The 17,490-nt window shown below is 49.7% G+C and overlaps 1 protein-coding gene and 1 long non-coding RNA gene across 18 annotated transcripts in view; one reads left to right on the forward strand and one right to left on the reverse strand.

The window, feature by feature from the left end:
• The window catches only part of LOC132239867 (uncharacterized), a 566,058-nt gene that overhangs the window by 49,134 nt on the left and 499,434 nt on the right, over positions 1–17,490 (reverse strand). The gene's annotated exons all lie outside the window — the stretch shown is intronic.
• ZMYND8 (zinc finger MYND-type containing 8) overlaps positions 1–17,490 on the forward strand; it is a 110,740-nt gene that overhangs the window by 16,747 nt on the left and 76,503 nt on the right. The gene's annotated exons all lie outside the window — the stretch shown is intronic.

A 17,490-nucleotide genomic window follows, 5' to 3' on the forward strand; every position in this document is an offset into this window, starting at 1 on the left:
GCACAGATGCAGCGGAAGCCCAAGATATTAAAATCTTGAACAGTGTCATTCTTGCTGAGCTTTGCCTGGGTATGGGTATGTTTTCTGAGACAGGATGCTGGAGAATATGCAATTATAGCAATTTGCTAACCAGTCCCAGACCTTAATTAGTACAGGAGCCTCGTTCTCACTGTTGTATGTAAATTAAGACTGTTTCACAAAGGGATTGTTTATGAGGATGGAGATGAGCTAGATACCTTCTGTCGTGTTTTTTTTTTTTCAAGGAAACTCTTTAAGAAAATATAACCATAAACACCCTTAAATCACAGTGCAATGCAGAAGTGCTGAGAATTTTTCTTTAAAAAAAAAAAAAAAGAGCATCGGTATTTTTAACTCTATTTTGGCTCGTCTACATCTCCGACAGCCCAAGAAGTGCCATGCGTGTGCTGTGCAATGGAAAGAATTTATTTGTGCGTTAGATAACTACCAGATTGTTCCTCTCCCAACAAGGTCTGAAATGCCCGGAACTCTGAAGACGGCAGATAATGGCTTTCCAAGGCTCTCCCTCCCCTTGGCCAGCGTAGCATCCACTGTGGATCTGTTCTCAGAGCCTGGTCGGCACCATCTGTGCAGCGTAGCTCTGTGGTTCACTTGTGCAGAGCCTTGTGCTTGCCTCATTTTTGAAGCCTGACCCACGTGATATGTTTACTAGAGGCCCGATGCACGAAATTCGTGCAAGAGTAGGCCTTCCTTCCCCTGGCCGCCAGCACCAGCTTCCTTCCCGCACCCGGGACCTGGGCTGGCTTCCCTCCTGCCCCAGCTTGGTCAGGAAGGACGTCCAGAATGGCGCCTGGAAGACGTCTGGTCTAATTAGCATAGTACCCTTTTATTATTATAGATGTGACTCCTGCTATTCACTACAATGGACTGTTTTCAACCTTAGTTTGATAAGAAGTGTATCTTTTCTTTTTTCCCCTCTTCCAGTTGCATTTTGGGGCTTCTTCCCAGTCCCTCCCTATTAGCAGTGATTGTTGAGGCTCCTTGCAGACTCCATGTTGCCCTTTCCGGGGCAAGTGTTCAGTACTCGTCCTCCGGGATCTCACAGTGGTTCTCAACTTTCTGGCCCTTTAAGTACCGTTCCTCATGTTGTGACCCAACCATAAAATTATTTTTGTTGCTGCTTCATAACTGTAATGTTGCTACTGTTATGAATCGTAATGTAAGTATCTGATAGGCAGGATGGTCTTAGGCGACCCCTGTGAAAGGGTCGTTCGACTGCCAAAGGGGTCGCGACCCACAGGTTGAGAACCGCTGTCAGAGAGGCACTGGACACTGCTGACCCTTCTTTTCCTGGCAACCATCTCTTCCTTTGGCTTTTTCTGCCTCCACGGTCCTGGTTTTCTTCCTGTTTCCCTGGCACCTTCTGTTCTCTCCAGCCTTTAGATGTTGGAGTTGCTGAAAGCTTGGTTCTGTCCTCATCTCTCCCAGCATGTTTTTCCCCTGGGGGATCTTGCCCACATCTGTAGCTTTATGACTCACAACTTTCTTATTTCCAATTTAGATTTTTCCCAAGTTATGATGCAGAGGGCCAGCTGCTCACCTGCCCCGCCTACCTATTGTTCATGGATGTCTCAAACGAAACATGTCTACTGATTTCACCTCCCAACTTATCCTCCTGGTCCCCCTAAAACTCTTGCTCCTCCGTCACAATGAAATACCCCAGCACTCTGCCATTGGCTGGGTCTGTGGATATGGGACTTATCCTCTATTCTTCTGTCCTTTTGTCTTTCTGTGTCACTTACTTAGAATATTATATCCTAGATGCCACTCTTCTTTGTGCTGTCACCAATCTTTTAGCTGGTCTCACCATCTCCATCCATCCCAGCTTCCCAATCTTTCTGAGAGGTCATTTCTTCTGGCTAGTCCCTCTTCCTTTAAACTCTTAAGTGCTTTTTTCTTGATTTTAGGGTGAAGATCAAAATGCTAAAATCCTCCTGGCTGGTCTCTGCCCACCTTCCCAGCTTCCCCTCTCCATGTTCCCCTTTTCATCTGTTCCAGCCACAAGGATCTTCCAGATTCTCAAAAGAGCCATCTCTGGCCATGGGGCCTTTGCGCATGCCTGGGAGATACGCCTCTCTCTTTTCTCCTAACCGCCTGCCCACGTTGATCGTAAGGCTGCAAGTGAGGGTGGGCCCTGCCTTTTTTTGCTCATCTTATTTTTCCCTGTGCCCTTTCTACGGCCACTGTGCCTGTTCTGGTTGGTGCACAGCAAATACTGATTTTTAATGAATGAGTGAATGACTTGACTTTGTCTACCAGATAGATAGAATGTTTTTCCTGGAGAAGGAAGTATACAAGCCTTTCTGCTAGAGAAGATGGCTTTGTTTTCCAGCATAACCCGTGCCTGGGAATAATTACCGAAGCTCAAATGTTTGCTCTCTCAGAAGCGATTGGTGGCCTGTCTTTCTTTCTCCCTGGGGACATGGTACTGTCTGAAATGGCGCCCTTCCCTCTGACCCCTTTCCTTCCCGAGGTATTAATGCCACTTCTAGTAGGCTCTTTCCAAAACACAGTCGGATTACCCTGTTCTCCTGCTTTATGTTTCCAGTGGCTCCTAAAGACCGAGGTCTGGAGTGGAGATGAAGGCCCTGCCGCCCCTCCCGCCCCTCCCGCCCCTCCCCTGTGGCCATGTGTTGGTCCTGTGGTGGCCAGGGCCCTGCTCCTCGCCCAGTCACAGCTTTGCAGCGTCAGACTGCTCTCCCTGAGCACTGCCTTCCCCTCACCTTCTCAGGCCCCCCTCTTTCTGAGCCTTCACTGATACCTCCTACAGTGGAATCCTTTACCTTCCAGAGTCAAAATCACCCTGGAAAGTCCCTTCAATTGCCCATGAATGTGCACTCATCAGCTCTGACCAGATATTTGTATGCATGCTGAAGGTGTGTGAATTTCCAGGCTAGGCTAAAGGAGGAATCAATGTCAAGTCCATATTAGTTGCTAGGCATCTAATCATTGTGCCCTTGAGGCATTCGGGATGGGTGGAGGTTTCTACAGTGGCCTGCTCCCTTGCCAGGCTTGCTTCATTGTCTGTTAAATATTGAGCTTCCTCAGCTACACTCTCCAATCAAGTAGCCAGGAGCTGTATGCGGCTGTTTAAATTTACATTAATTAAAATAAAAAATTCGTTCCTCAGTCTCACTAGCCATGTTATAGGTGCTCAGTAGCCATCTGCGCCTGGAGGCTGCAGCCTTGGGCAGCACAGAGAACCCTGCCCTCATCATGGGAAGCTTTAATTACTTTAATACATTGATGGATTTGTTGTGAGTGCCGAGCCGGATGCTATAGGTGAGAATACTGAGTTAGCCAGGGACCGGCCCAGCATGGGACACGCTCAGTAAAGGAGTATTGTGTTGGCGTCTGAATTTTGCTTCATCTCTTGAGTCTGCTCTGTTTTGAAAAGTTCTGCAAAGAAAACATGGCTCTAATCTTGTCTTCCCTAGTTGGATTTCTTACCGAGGCCACGCTTGAACTGTCTTTCTGTCAGGCCCTTTGGCATCTTGGCACTGGCTGGAGGAAAATACCACAGGGTATGCTGGTTTGCCCTCTCCCCAGCCTTCAAAACACTTCATTGTAAAATTAATTTACCTGTGTGTCTACTCACCTGGACTGATATGGGGACCAGGTCTCTATCCCTTCTTTGACAAACAGGAGTCTGGTGATGTTATAGTAGCTGCTCAATAAATGTTGTTGTTGTTGTTTTTAAAAATCCTCACCCGAGATAGAGTGCTGGCCTGCAGAGCGAAGGGTCCCGGGTTTGATTCCAGTCAAGGGCACGTGCCCGAGTTGTGGGCTTAATTCCCCAGTCGGGGGCGTGCAGGAGGCAGCCAATCAATGATTCTCTCTCATCATTGATGTTTCTATCTCTCTCTCCCTTCCTCTCTGAAATCAATAATAAAAAATATATATATGTATGTATGAGAGATTTTCAAGGTTAAATTTAATTACCTGAGAGTTAAAAATAATAGAGACCCTGGCAAAGGGGAATTTTGCCAGGACTATTCCACGTGGAAATGGGAGCCTGTGTGGCTGGATCTTCTGATTCCTTTGTTTACTTGTTTAAGAGAAGCTGGAAATCGATCTTCTACACCAGTGGTTCTCAACCTTGGCTGCACATTAGAATCACCTGGGAATCTTTTTAAAATCCTGATTTCTGGGCCCCATCCTCCGGAAATTCTGTTTCTTTGTTACTAATGTTGTGGCCCCACCCCATAACAAAGAAATAGAATTTCCGGAGGACGAGGCCCAGAAATCAGGATTTTAAAAAGATTCCCAGGTGATTATAATGTGCAGCCAAGGTTGGGAACCACTGTTCTAGACGGAGATTTTCAACTGGTGTGCTGCAAGAATTTTTAAAACATGCAAAACCTGACTAGTATTTAGTCAGGGGCACTGACCTCTCTGCCCTTAGATTGTCAAATAAAAACAAACAAACAAATGACAATAGTCAATACAACAATAGCTATCCAGTGTGAATGAATCAAAATGACACCTATTTTTTGGTCAGATTGGCCAAAAATATGTTTTTTGGTATGCTGCAGAATTTTAGTGTTTAGTTTGTGTGCCATGAGATGAAGAAGGTTGAAAATCATTGTCCTGGACTGAGTCCTTCCTGGTGATCGCTTCCCTTGACCACTGCTATCACTAGGGTCCTGCTCTGAGTAAGGCTGACTTCACCTTCTTAGCCGTCCTCTGGTAACCTTCTATTCCAGCCGTGGGCAAACTACGGCCCGCGGGCCAGATCCGGCCCGTTTGAAATGAATAAAACTAAAAAAAAAAAAAAAAAAAAAAGACCATACCCTTTTACGTAATGATGTTTACTTTGAATTTATATTAGTTCACACAAACACTCCATCCATGCTTTTGTTCCGGCCCTCCGGTCCAGTTTAAGAACCCATTGTGGCCCTCGAATCAAAAAGTTTGCCCACCCCTGTAATCTGTTCCCACACACTAATCTCGACCGTCTTTCCAACCAGGTTGTGATTTCTTGGGTTGGGGCCAGATACACTAGTTGGTGAGAGTTGTTGACAAATAGGAATCTAGACTCATCTCAGGGATTAAGGGGGGCGTTGAAAAAAGATCTTCAGACTTAAAAGGGTCTGATAAGAAAAGGGTCAAAGAATCAGGACTAAAAATTTGGTTAAAGTGCCAGCACAGTGGGGGTCTCCCAGTGTGGAGCACGAGATAGAGTGTTTTCCCTGGAGAAAGTCATTCCTTTTTTTTTTTTTTTTTTTTTTTAAAACACTAAGTGATCTTAAACAATAGCCCTCCCCAGGAAGAATGGAGAGAGCTAGGAAATGGGTGGCCTGAAAACGCCTGAGTTTTCTCCCTTTGGTTCTCAGTAATTGTGTTTATTAGCTGCATAGGCCCGTCACGTCCACGACATAAATTCTTTATTCCTTACTTTGGGGGAAATGGGCTCTTTTAGGCAAGAAACAAGAAAGGCTGAGTACCTGTGGAAAGGGCGTTTTCTTCTCTCGTTTCTTTCGGACCCTGAAATGGCTAGGCTGCCTTTAGTGTAATCTTCCCTGTTGACTTCACAACCCTTCCGCCTTCTGGCTTTGCCGCAAGAAATTCTTAGACCCGGGAAGGAAAACTGGAGTTTCCTGTGAGTTAGGTCTGCTCGGCACACCTCGAAGCTTTGTTAACCTCTCCTGCTTGTAGCTGGTCAGATGTGCATTCGGGGGGCACGTCTCAGCCAGGCCCTGGGCCCCAGCAAGGAAAGAAGAACTGAGATCAAGCGTACATTCTGAAGGAGATGCTATACACAAGTGAACCAGCAGAAAAGAACACAGTTTTCGAACGTTTCCAGCTAGAGAAGACTGCAATGAAGAAACAAAAAAGATGACCCAGTAAAGTGGGTGGAGGCTGGGTGGTCAGGGGAAGGTTTTTCTGGGGAGGTGACATTTGAGCCAAAAGCGGAAGTTGCCAACTATGGGAAAATTAGGCATAAGCCATTCTAGATGGAAGGGCTAGCAAGTGCAGATGAGTTTAGCTTGTTTGAGGCCATTATGTGTAGGGGTGAGTGAGTGGAGGAGAAGGGGTGAGAGCAGGGCCAGATCCCTGGGGGCATTGTAGGTCTTAATGAAAGGTTGGGTGTCTAATCCTTTGGAGGGTTTTATGTAGGGGACTGCTTATCTTCTGTTAATCCTCACCTAAGGATATTCCCTCCCCCATTGCTTTTCAGAGAGAGTAGAAGGATAGGAGGGAAGAGAAGTGGGGGTGGGGGGGGGAGAGAGAGAGAGAGAGAGAGAGAGAGAGAGAGAGGGGGGGGGGGGGATGTGTGATGCGGGAGAGACACATTAACTGGTTACCTCCCACAGGCTCCCTGACTGGAGGGTGGGGAGTGAACTGCAACCCAGGTATGTGCCCTTGACCTCGGAATCGAACCCGTGACCCTTGGGGCTGTGAGCCGAGGCTCTAACCACTGGACACACTGGTCAGGGCAGGGACTGCTTATCTGTAGTTTTGAAGAAGGCTGCTATAGAGGGGCAGGGAGCTTGAATCAAGGTGGCAGCTGTGAAGGTTGGACTGAATTTGAACAGGCAGAAGTGATGATGGGCAGGGAAGGAACACCCCTTGCAGAGCACTCACCATGTGCCAGGGACCACGTAGGCATTCCTTTCATCCTCACCCTGCAGGGTTTGGCATTCTCAATGCGTTTTGCAGGTGACTAGGATTCTGAGGTCAGCTCCATCCCAGGCATTCCGGGCCCCTTGAGTAGGGAGGAGAGTGCCTTTGGAGGAGTCCTGGGGGCGAAGTTCAGTCTGGCGCTGGGGCTGTGGGCCACCTGGACCTGTCCGCTTTGATCTGGGTGAGGTCCTGAGCAATAAAGGGCTTAGAACCTGGTTTGGTTGAGCCCGTGCCCGCCTGAGAGGGCTTAACAAGTTTGTGATTCTCATCAGGGAACCTTTTCCAGAAACAGGCTGGAAAGAGCGAGGGTGGTGTAAATCAAGGTGAAGATACAAAAAGATTTGGGGAAAGAGCTTTGAAATGTCTGGGTCACTGTTTTTTTCTCCGCCCCGGCTCCTCCTTCCCCCACAGGGGGAATAGTATTGGTAATAACTGGTGGTGCTTTGTGCCAGCCGCTGCTCACTCTGCATGTATTGTCTCATTTAATCCTAACAACCCTTTTAGGAGTATTCTAACACTCACAGCTGAATTGACGGAGGCATTGAGAGGCTGAGTACCTTGCTAAAGGACACACGGCTGGCAGGTGACGGCTGGCAGGTGAAGGGGCTTGGGTTCCAACCTCGTGGTGAGGCCCCAGAGCCCACACACTGAACAGTGGCGGCGCTGTGCGACAGCGACCAGCACCAAGCGTGCCTTAGTGACGGAGGGTTACAAGGTGGCTCACAACCCTAGGGAAGTGTGCTGCTTTGACCTGCGTGCTGCTTTGACCTGCGGCATGCCAGCTTTGCATATCTGAGTCTCACCTATCAAATGCATCCAAAAGGGCCATTCCTACCTCATGGATGCTTGGGAGGATTCCTAAAGTAGTGTTTTAGGAAAGAAACAATATCTGTGAATCCCATGAGCCCAGTTTGAGAAGGAAATAGAAAATGTTTTCCTGGCTCTCCCTTCTCCCCCAGTATGTATTCACCAATTCTGAATATTTCTCCTGCTCTGCTTGTTGTCCATTTGTCATCAGTGCCTTATTCTATATGCCTATATTCATTCTCTATTTATTAGCCACTTCATCATGGGTTTGTTTTCCCCTTGGCCTCAGTTTTCTCATCAATAAAATGGGGGTACTTAGTCCTGACCTGGTGAGAAGTAAATTGATCATTGTATTGAGAACAGTGCCTCACAGATAAGTGGTCCACAGAAGGTACCTGTTATTACCATTATTTGTTTCTGGCTGCCTCCCACAGGGGCAGGGACCTTCCAGACGGTTCCCAAGGTAGCCCAGATGTCTGTTAGTTGCTCAGTGACTGACTGGTCCCATTGTTTTCTTCTCTTTGAAATCTGAAGTCAGGCTGCCAGGTGAAACATTGGGCATCATTTTCCTTCTTAATAGATACAGATACCTCCGTGGGTGGTGTATTTACACAAGGTTAGACCTGCCTGGCAGCTCACTGGAAGTTTACACCAGGGTTTCTCAACCTGGGATCTTTGACAATTTGGGCCTGATCATTCCTTGCTAGGGGACTGTTCTGCGCACTGTAGAGTATTTGGCAGCAGCCCTGACCTCTCTACCCACTAGATGCGAGCTGCAACCCCCTCTATTTGCCTTGTTGTGACAACCAAAAATGTCTTTAGACATTGCCAGAGGTCTCCTGGGGAACCTGGTTGAGAACCACTGCTTTAAACACCTGAGCCCCTTAAAAGTGGCACCTGGTTGATGTCTGGGGTGGGGAGGGGGAGCATGTTCTGAGCTCCGTCTGTAGAGTGTCAGGTGCCGGGATGCAGATATGGGTCCCTGGCTGGGGCAGTGCCTGGTACATAGCGAGAGTTACATAAGCATTAACTGTTACCATCCATTTGCCCCACAGCCATTAAAAACGATCTTACATCGCTCAGTATGTGAATGTGATCAGAAAGGATGAAAAAAGCCCAGTGTTTCCTGTTTGCTGGGGGTTTCTGCAGGCCTTTGCAGGCCCAGAGCCCAGACCGCCTTTGCTCGGTTGGGTTTTGTTCTGTGCACTACATAAAGACGGGGCTCCCTTTTTGTTCCATTTTATGGCTGCATCACGAGTGTTTGCACCTCAGTCCCCTATGGGTGACATTGAAATGGCTTCCCCTCTTCGGCTTCCACAAGGCGTGCTGCAGTGGCTATGCGGGCCATCCTCTGGGCATTTCTGGGTCTGTGGGCCCCAGGACACATTCTTAGAGCCCCCCCTCCCCCCTCCCCCCCACACTGATATTGGGTGAGGATAGGCATCTTTTTGACCAGTGTAATGTGGCTGGGATTGTGGGTCTGAAATCTTTGCTTCTCCAAAAGAACGTGACGAGGTGCCTGTAGAGGGCCTGTCCCTTCTTCCCTGGCGTCGTGGCGAGTGTTCTTGTCCTCATTACTAAGGTGGCTTTAGGCAGACCCCCACCCAGGACATGTGGGGAACGATGCCTGCTTATTACCGACGTCTCTTTCTTCATCTGCCCCTTCCTGAAGCCTCTGCATTTCCCTGCTTGGCTCGCAGGCAGCCCGCTTCTCGGCTTCAGCTGCTGCCAGCCGCGTTTGTTTTTTGTTTCTGAATTGGCCCTGTGATGCTGCAATTCCCCGTAGCAATTTGAAAGCCACCGACCTGCACCTGAGCTTTCTAGAACCTGATCTGGGCTGGAGGGCGGGGCCCACCAAGCCTCTGCAGCCTGAATAAATAATGCAGAACCAGCTCCTCCCGCCCAAACTCCCTCAGCCAGCCGTGAGGCAAAGGCCAGAGGCAGCTGGTTATTCCACCTTTTCTTTGTGGTGGTTTGGCTGTTTTAAGGGCCCTTGTACGGACACCGGAGGGACGCAGCCAGTGGGGCCTGGGCCTGCGGAGGGCGTGGGTGGGGTGCGGCGGCTTCTTGTAGGGAGTTGAGTCCTGCCTCCCTGCTCTCTGCAAATTTTGAAAAAGCTTGGCATTCGCCAGTCAGGAAATTCCTGTTGAGATGTTGTCGTTTTTTCCAGAAGGCCTGGTCCCAGCTGAGGGGGAGGGAGGGCTGTGGTGGTTGCAATTGCCTCTAGCTGTTGAGGGCTAAACAGTGAATTCATTTGTACATCAGCCTCTTTTCCCCTAGAGTGAAGCAATTTCTGTCCTGCCAGGAGGGTTTGCTAGTTCACCTTTTACATAGGAGTGTGCCCTTTAATCACCATTTCTTCATTAGAGAGAGAGAGAGAGAGAAGAATGAGAGAGAAACAGACAGGGAGAGACAGACAAGTGACAGAGAGAGGCCCTGCCACTGTATAAACAGTGGGAAGATGGTTTTCTCATTTCTAGGAGAGGTACATCAGAATTAAAGACAAACAATAAACAGTTATTAACAAACTAAAAAACACCTTTACAAACCACCACACTCCCCCCTGCTTCACAAATGCAAGTTGTGTTTGTTACACCCGGGAAATAAGAAGCCGTTCGGTGCAGGGTGGGAGCCGTTCCGTGTTCAGCCGAGTGGAGCTGCTGTCTGTCCAGGGTGATAAATGAGAGCGGAAAGCCCGGGACGCGGAGGCACGCCGCCCTGCCCCTACATGCCTGCGTGCGGAGAGGTGAGGGTGTCCTTGCCCCGTCGGGAGACCCGTGCGTACGAGGCCAGGGCTGGCCTGGTAAGTGGTGACTCTTAGCCTGTCCTCACTGCTTCTTCCTCCTCCCCCTGGGAGAGGCCGCTGAGGATCCGGAAGCAGGAATGTCTGCGGTGTGTGAGCTTCTGTTCGCTTTAAAAGAGAGGCTAGACCCTCTGAGCAGCAGAGCTTTCGCAATGGCAGGTAAGCGCCCCTCTTCCCACGGGTACCCGCCCTTCGCTTGCCTTGCCTCCCAGGTACCCGGGATTCCTGGTACCTTGACATTTACCCACATTGAGAATGACCCTGTCCTGCCACGGCCTCATTTCTCCCCCAGCCCCCCTTTTCCTGATCTGGATGAGAAGTTCACACTCACGTGTGGCCGGAGGACCCTTTAGAAGCCCGGCTTCGGCCAGAGAGCAGCTCTCTGAAGGCGGCCGGGGCCTTGTCTGTAAGGGTCTGTCGGTCTAGGTCTAGGAGGTACTTTGTGTGAGCAAACGATTTGGTCGAGAGTTATTTTTGCTCGAATTCTTCCTGACTCGGGCCTTCTCTACCTTAAGAGAAAAACACGCCCCTCCCCCACCCCTTGCTTCTGATTTCTCATTTCTGTTCTGGGCCTGGAGGAAGTTCAGGGCTTTTGTTTCATGATGATGTAATTACTGGCTGGAGAGGGCCTGAAGATTCCTGGGGAGGGAGGCCTGTCTGGGTACCTGCTCTGTGTCTTTGGGAAATGCTTTGAAATGATTAACCAGGCTCTGCTTTGCTGCTTCGGAGAACAGCGTGTGGTCATGTTTGAAGTAGGCTCTGGTGAGGGCTGGCCGTTGCTTGTTGCCGAGCCAGAGCTGGCCTGTGCCTCCGACCCTGCCTTCGCAGTTTCCCCAGGACACCTGGACTTTTCACAGTCAACCACAAGGTCCTGGGCTGGTTCCGGTCTCCACTTCGTAGCTTGGCGTGTCTATACCTTTGAACCTGGGGCATCAATTCCACAGAAACCAAACTCTGTTTTTGGGGCAGAGGTGGTAGAAGAGGAGGAAGAAGATGTGGAGGAATGATGGTCGATTTAAAAAAAAAAATAGCTACCTTGTACTGAATGCATACTCTTGGCCAGGTGCTATACTAAGAGCTTCACCTGAATGAACTCATTTAGTTCTTTAATACTCCACTAGGTACTGTGATGTCCATCTTACCAAAGGAGGAAGCAAACAGGCTAAGTCTTTCTCTTACGGCCACACTCTGGGCAGCAGCAGAACTCGGCTCCCGGCCACTGTGGCACCCTGTCAGCACCACCCAGATCAGTCCTGTCAGAACATGTGTTCCCTTGACTTCCATGTAGGGTGACCGACTCATCCTGGTTTGCCTGAATCTGTTCATCTCTGGCCAACCAACGGTTGGTCATACTTCTGTGGCCCATGATGCCTGTTGACCAGTTTCTCTTTTCGTTTAGGCCTTGCTGTCGGCATCATTATGGGAATTTAACACCCACGAAAACACACCACAGGCTGGTCCTTGTGGGGAAGCACCCAGCCTTTCAGCTGCGGCCCTTTCTCTCTCTGGAGGACACAGTTCTCTGTAATGATGTGTCATTTCCTAGGCTTTGGGGAATGGCGAGCACAGTGACTCAGGCTCCGGATGTGGGTGGGGGTGGGGTGCAGGGTGTCTGGGAGGCCTGGATGGAGATGGGAAAGGAGTGTCAGGGGAGGGCAGATGGCAGTGGAGATCCCCCCAGCTTATGTTGTGGCCTAGGCCAGGTTCTGGTGCCACCACTGGAGGTTGGGAGGTTGGGAGGTGAATGTGCTTCCTGGCGACTGCCTTTGAGAGACTGGTGCGCCCCATCGACGAGTGACAAACACGATTTTCCATCTTTCTCCCAGTTAGTTCCTGGAGCTCCTTGTGGAACTTTCCTCCGCCTCCCTCCTCCCCATACCACCATCTGCAGTGGAGAAAGAAAAAAGGCAAAATGAGAGTGTGCTCTGAGAACGTAGACCCTGTATTAGGAAGTCGTCTTGCTGCAGAGCTGAGACAAGCCCCTCTCTGGCATGAGGCCATGCGTGGGCCTTGCGGGTCATGCTGCCTGGGTCCAAATCCCAGCCCCGCCACTTGTGTGATCCTGGGGGCGATGACTTCGAGGGAAGGACACGAAAGGCATTTTGAACACTGCCTCTGGTCCATTGTATGTAATAAAAGCAAGTCTTAGCTGTTAATACTGTGGCTCAGGAAAGCGAAGAGGCCGGGGACCCCGAGGTAAGGCGTCCCTCAGGCAGGGGACATCTCGGAAGGGCTGAGCGGATTATTTCTGGCGGTGCCCAAGACGCCGGTTCGGGAACCGTCTAATTACATGCTCGGTTCCTAATACCCATAGACCTTCCCATATTATGAAGATTTCAGTGAAATGTCACAAGGAGGGGAAAATGCTGCTGCCTCCTGCTCAGCGCCAAGCTGTTTCCCTGAGTCACTGCTCTGTGCTTTTCCTCCAGGCAGCTTCCCTCCCTCGCCCACATTAACTCCTTCGGAGCCAGGCTTTCTTTTGGGGAGGCGGAGGGGTGGGGGTGGGAAGCAGCGGGTGGGCCAGGCCTGTGGGATCACAAGGTCCTGCTACCTCACCGAAAGGTCTCTCAGATCAAGGGTGAACCATTTCCCTGGGGATTCAGTCTACGGAGGCTGTCTGTCATCGTTCCAAGTTTAGAGATGAGATGCGTTTAGCAATACATCCCCATCAGAAGTAAATCATTAAAGAGGGGGGATAAATACTTGACTCAGCTTTCTGGAAAAGGTCCTAAGGCAGCTTTGTTGCCATGACGACAGCAAGGTCTGCAGCACCCCCATCTTGTCACCACCAGAGGCTGCCCCCTGGAGTGGGCAGATGTTTATGTCGGAGTGCTGGCCCGCTGTCTCATACCTCTGAAGGCCACCATTGCCCAATTTTTCTCCCTAAGAGCCTCCGTTGGAAGCTTTTGCTGTTGATAGCTGTGCCTGTTGTTTGGAACCTATTACATGTCTACCCTTTGGATGCAGCCGCTGAAGTCTCATTAACTCTGGAGGGAGTCCCTGTGTTCGTAGCCAAAATTGAGGTCTTGATGGCTGGCTGAGACTAGAAGGTTGGGATCCTTTGAGGTGTGGGCAGTCTTGGGTCAGACCCCTCCACTTGGCAAACAGGTCCCTGGTTTCCCCTTATGCTTCCTGATGGGCTGCTTAGCTGTAAATTGCTTATGAGTGTATGACTCTCTAGAGAGGATCCCCCATTTCCCCTGGAATTAAAGAATTTGGAAGGTCAAAAGGACTTTAAGATCCTCTAGCCCTGTACTCTTTTTTTTTTAAAAAAAAATATATATTATTGATTTTTTTACAGAGAGGAAGGGAGAAGGATAGAGAGTTAGAAACATCGATGAGAGAGAAACATCGATCAGCTGCCTCCTGCACACCTCCTACTGGGATGTGCCCGCAAACAAGGTATATATATGCCCTTGATCAGAATCGAACCTGGGACCCTTGAGTCCGCAGGCCAACGCTTTATCCACTGAGCCAAACCAGTCAGGGCTAGCCCTGTACTCTTATTTATTTATTTATTTAGAGAGGAAGGGCGGTGGGGGTGGAGGGGGAAGGAGAGACAAAGACAGGCACATCGATATGTTGTTCACTTATTTATGCATTTGTTGGTTGATTCTTCAATGTACCCTGACTGGGGATTGAACCTGCAGCCTTGGTGTATCGGGATGATGTTCTATCCAGCTGAGCTACCTGGCCAGGGGCTAACCTGTACTTTTTTTTGTTTTGTTTTGTTAATCCTCACCTGAGGATACTTTTTCCATTGCTTTTTCAGAGAGAGTGGGAGGGAGGGAGGGGGAGAGAGAGAGAGAAACATGGTTGTGAGAGAGCCATATTTACTGGTAGCTTCCCTCAGGGGGCTTCTGACCAGGAGTTGAACCCAGGACCCTTCTGGCTGATGCTCTAACCACTGGGAACACTGGCCAGGGCCTAGGCTTGTACTTTTTAATCTTTACTGCTGATGACACCTTGGAGAAGGTGAAGTAGGCATGGCCCTTCTTCCCAGGAAATTGCATCCAGATATAGAACTGTGTGTGACACATGGATCATGGGTCCCTGGAGCACATGCATGGGCTCCAGGTAAGAAGTTCTGGTCTGACTACTTTCTCTCCTCTCCTCCCATTTTACAAGTGTGGCCTGGGGCCCTGAGAAGTAGAGACTGGCCTGGGGTTATCTCCTGTTCAGCTGTCGTTATTTTCTCACCGTGCCTCCTCGCATGACTTCTATTTCCTTCGTCCTGAACCAGCCCCACAGGCAGCCAGCCGTGGGTGGTAAGGAGAGGCTTATCAGAATTTTCTAGGCTTGAGAACTCAGAGTCCATCCCCCAAACACACACTCAAGAGCATCTCACACCAGCATGCATCTGAATCCTCCAGAGGGCTTGTGAAACCACAGATGGTTGGGCCCTGTCCTAGAGTTTCTGATTCTGTAGCTCTGGCGTGGGGTCTGAAAATGTGCGTTTCTAGTAAATGCCCAAGTACAAACCACTGCTGCTAGTCTGGGACTTCGTACTGGGAACCCTCGTTCCTGGGCTCTCAGTCGCAGGTGGGGAACTGCCCAAGGAGGATCTCGTTAACTCTGGAGGGAGTCAGTGCTCTTTCTGGTTCTTTCTGGCTTCAAAGGTTGGCTACGTGTGGGCGGGGCTGCCCCATGTTCCAGCTCAGCAGTAGCGCTCCTGGGAGTGTTTGGGACTATTGTGGGGGCACTTTTCGTTGTCAGTTTGGGAGTCCTGATGTCTGAGTGGGAGGATGCCGAGGTGGTTCTTGGGATGAGGAAGTGCTGTCCCTTCCAAAATTCAGTAGTGCGTGTTCCACTGAGAAACATCAAAAGACACTAATTTCTCCCCAACATGCCCTGGTTTTCTCATTGGCGTGTCTTTCCTCATGTACTTTCTTCCTTTAAAATTTACCCACAAACAGAGCAACACATACAAAATCAACACCTTTGTCCACTTGCTTTTGGTTTTTGCCTGGCCAGCATGCCATTTCTTCTGGAACACATCTCCTGTGAGTTCCCAAAATACCTTTCTTAAAAACCCACAGCCTGACACCTGAGCAAAGATACTGGGTTTATCAGGTCTACGTAGAAGAAATTCCGAACACCTACCTTCCTTTGATCAGCCCCAACTTTGTCCATATGTTGATGTTTTTTATTCTGAGTCAGGACTCTGTCATCCGCTCATTAGTGGTTTTGGTTTGCACCTGCTGCCTTTTTTTTTTTTTTTTTTTAATATATCTTTATTGATTTCACAGAGGAAGGGAGGAGAGAGAGAAACATCGGTGATGAGAGTGAATCATTGACCAGCTGCCTCATGCACGTCTCCTATCAAACCTGGGACCCTTCAGTCCGCAGGCTGGCACTCTATCCACTGAGCCAAACCAGCTAGGGCTGTTTTTTTTAAATGTGAAATTGAACCTCCTAGATATTTCATTATTTTATTTTGATAGAGTTGTCCAGGCACATGGTAAGTACCATACACAAGGGTTACACAATGCAAAACAGTCCCGTTTCCACACCCAAGCAGGCTCTTCTTGCCTGAGGCAGCCACCAGTCCCCATTTAGAACTCTATTGTACTTTCGTGTTCATCCAGGAATATTCTAGGCTTATGCCAACGGAGATACTGTACATATATTACTTTGGGGTGGGGGTATGTGTGTTGGTCTGATAATGGTGCTAGACATGTGTGGCTTTTTAAAACCCGATGCAGAAGCTTGGAGATCGTCAAGCATCAGTCCACGCGGAGCTGCCTCGTTCCTCTCCGTGCTGCAGAACAGCCCGCTGTGTGGCTGGAGAGGATTATGAGGCCAGTCCGCTCTTCGTGGGCCCTGAAGTTGGTTCCAGTCTTAGAGACAGCACACAGCACTGTGGCGGAGCCTCTTGTGTGGGCTTGTTCCTCTGTGCCTGTGTGTGTAGACTGTGTTTCTAGGAGAGGACTGTTGGGTCAAAGACGTTGTGTGAGAAAGTGAGAGTGTTGATGGTGGCGTGGGGGGAGGGTCCCTGCGGGCAAGGGGAGGCGTTCTCTGGGGAATGTGCCAATCCCAGGCTGCACCCTTGAGTGAGTTTCCTCACTAACTAGCCCTGTGTGCCTCTGGGCCAACCCTTTGGGCTCTCCAGGCCTCCATTTTGATGTCGGTGGGATGAACCCCTCAACTCCGGGGTCTGTTCTCCCTCAAGGTTAGCATTTAATTTCCTCCCAGGGCTGTGTCTCAGCGAGAGACCCTGGACATTGGATCCGGATTTCCCTGCAGCCTGTCTGGTGAGACTGGAGAGTTCCAAAGCAGGGACTGGATTTTGTCACAGCAGTTCACTGTCTTGCTTTGCAAGCCTGCCGCAAGCTGCTCCGCCTTTCCGACCAAAAAACCACTGGGAGGCCTTGCATGTGGCCCTTTTGGACCCTGTTAATCTGCCCCCGGCGACTCCTGTCCAGACACGGAGGCTGGTGACACAGGGTGCAGCCTGCGTGCTGGGACGCGCCTGAGGGTTACAATTGGAGGAGGAACGTCCTCGGGCTGTCTTTGGGGATAACCATTTTTCTGGACACCCCCCCACCCCCGTCCCGTCCCGTCCCGTCCCATCCCCTGTACTCTTCGCATAGCTCTTTCCTCTTCCGCTGCCTGCAGCTTTCATGTCTCAGCACGGGAGGCACGCCAGGCCGCGCCATTGTATCACCCTAAGCTAACAAGTCACCTGTCGGGCATGGAATGGATTCACGGTCTTGCAGGTGAAGATTGGATGGTGGAGGAAGTATATCTGTTTAAATGAGATGCTGGGAGAATTAAAATGGAAAAGAATGGATTGACAAAGGTGAGGTTAGCATTTCACGGATGAGACTCAGTGAGAAGGTAATTTGTGCTGGCCTCTTTGGAGGGGAGTTGCAAACATAATCCCCAGCGGAGGCTGAGACATGAGGACTTCCTGGTGGGTGGGTTGTACATACATTTTTTGCATAGTTACACATGGTTTGCCTGATAAACATGAATAAATGTTGTCTTCCATAAAGAAGTATGTTTGCCTTTGCTTTCTTAAATGTGTGGCCTTCCTGGTCTATCTTTCATGGTTTCCTGCTCTTGCCATCAGGAACGGATGTGGAGAAAAATATTTTTTTGGGCTTAAGGACGATACCGGTGCCTGTGTGACGACTCGTGGTAGCTGGGTCATCGCCTCGTCCTCAGAGATCAGTAGGGAAGGGGGGATTGGGGCAAAGCGGAGGACACAT

The sequence above is a fragment of the Myotis daubentonii genome, chromosome 8 (genome assembly GCF_963259705.1).
Source record: "Myotis daubentonii chromosome 8, mMyoDau2.1, whole genome shotgun sequence".
Taxonomy (NCBI): domain Eukaryota; kingdom Metazoa; phylum Chordata; class Mammalia; order Chiroptera; family Vespertilionidae; genus Myotis; species Myotis daubentonii.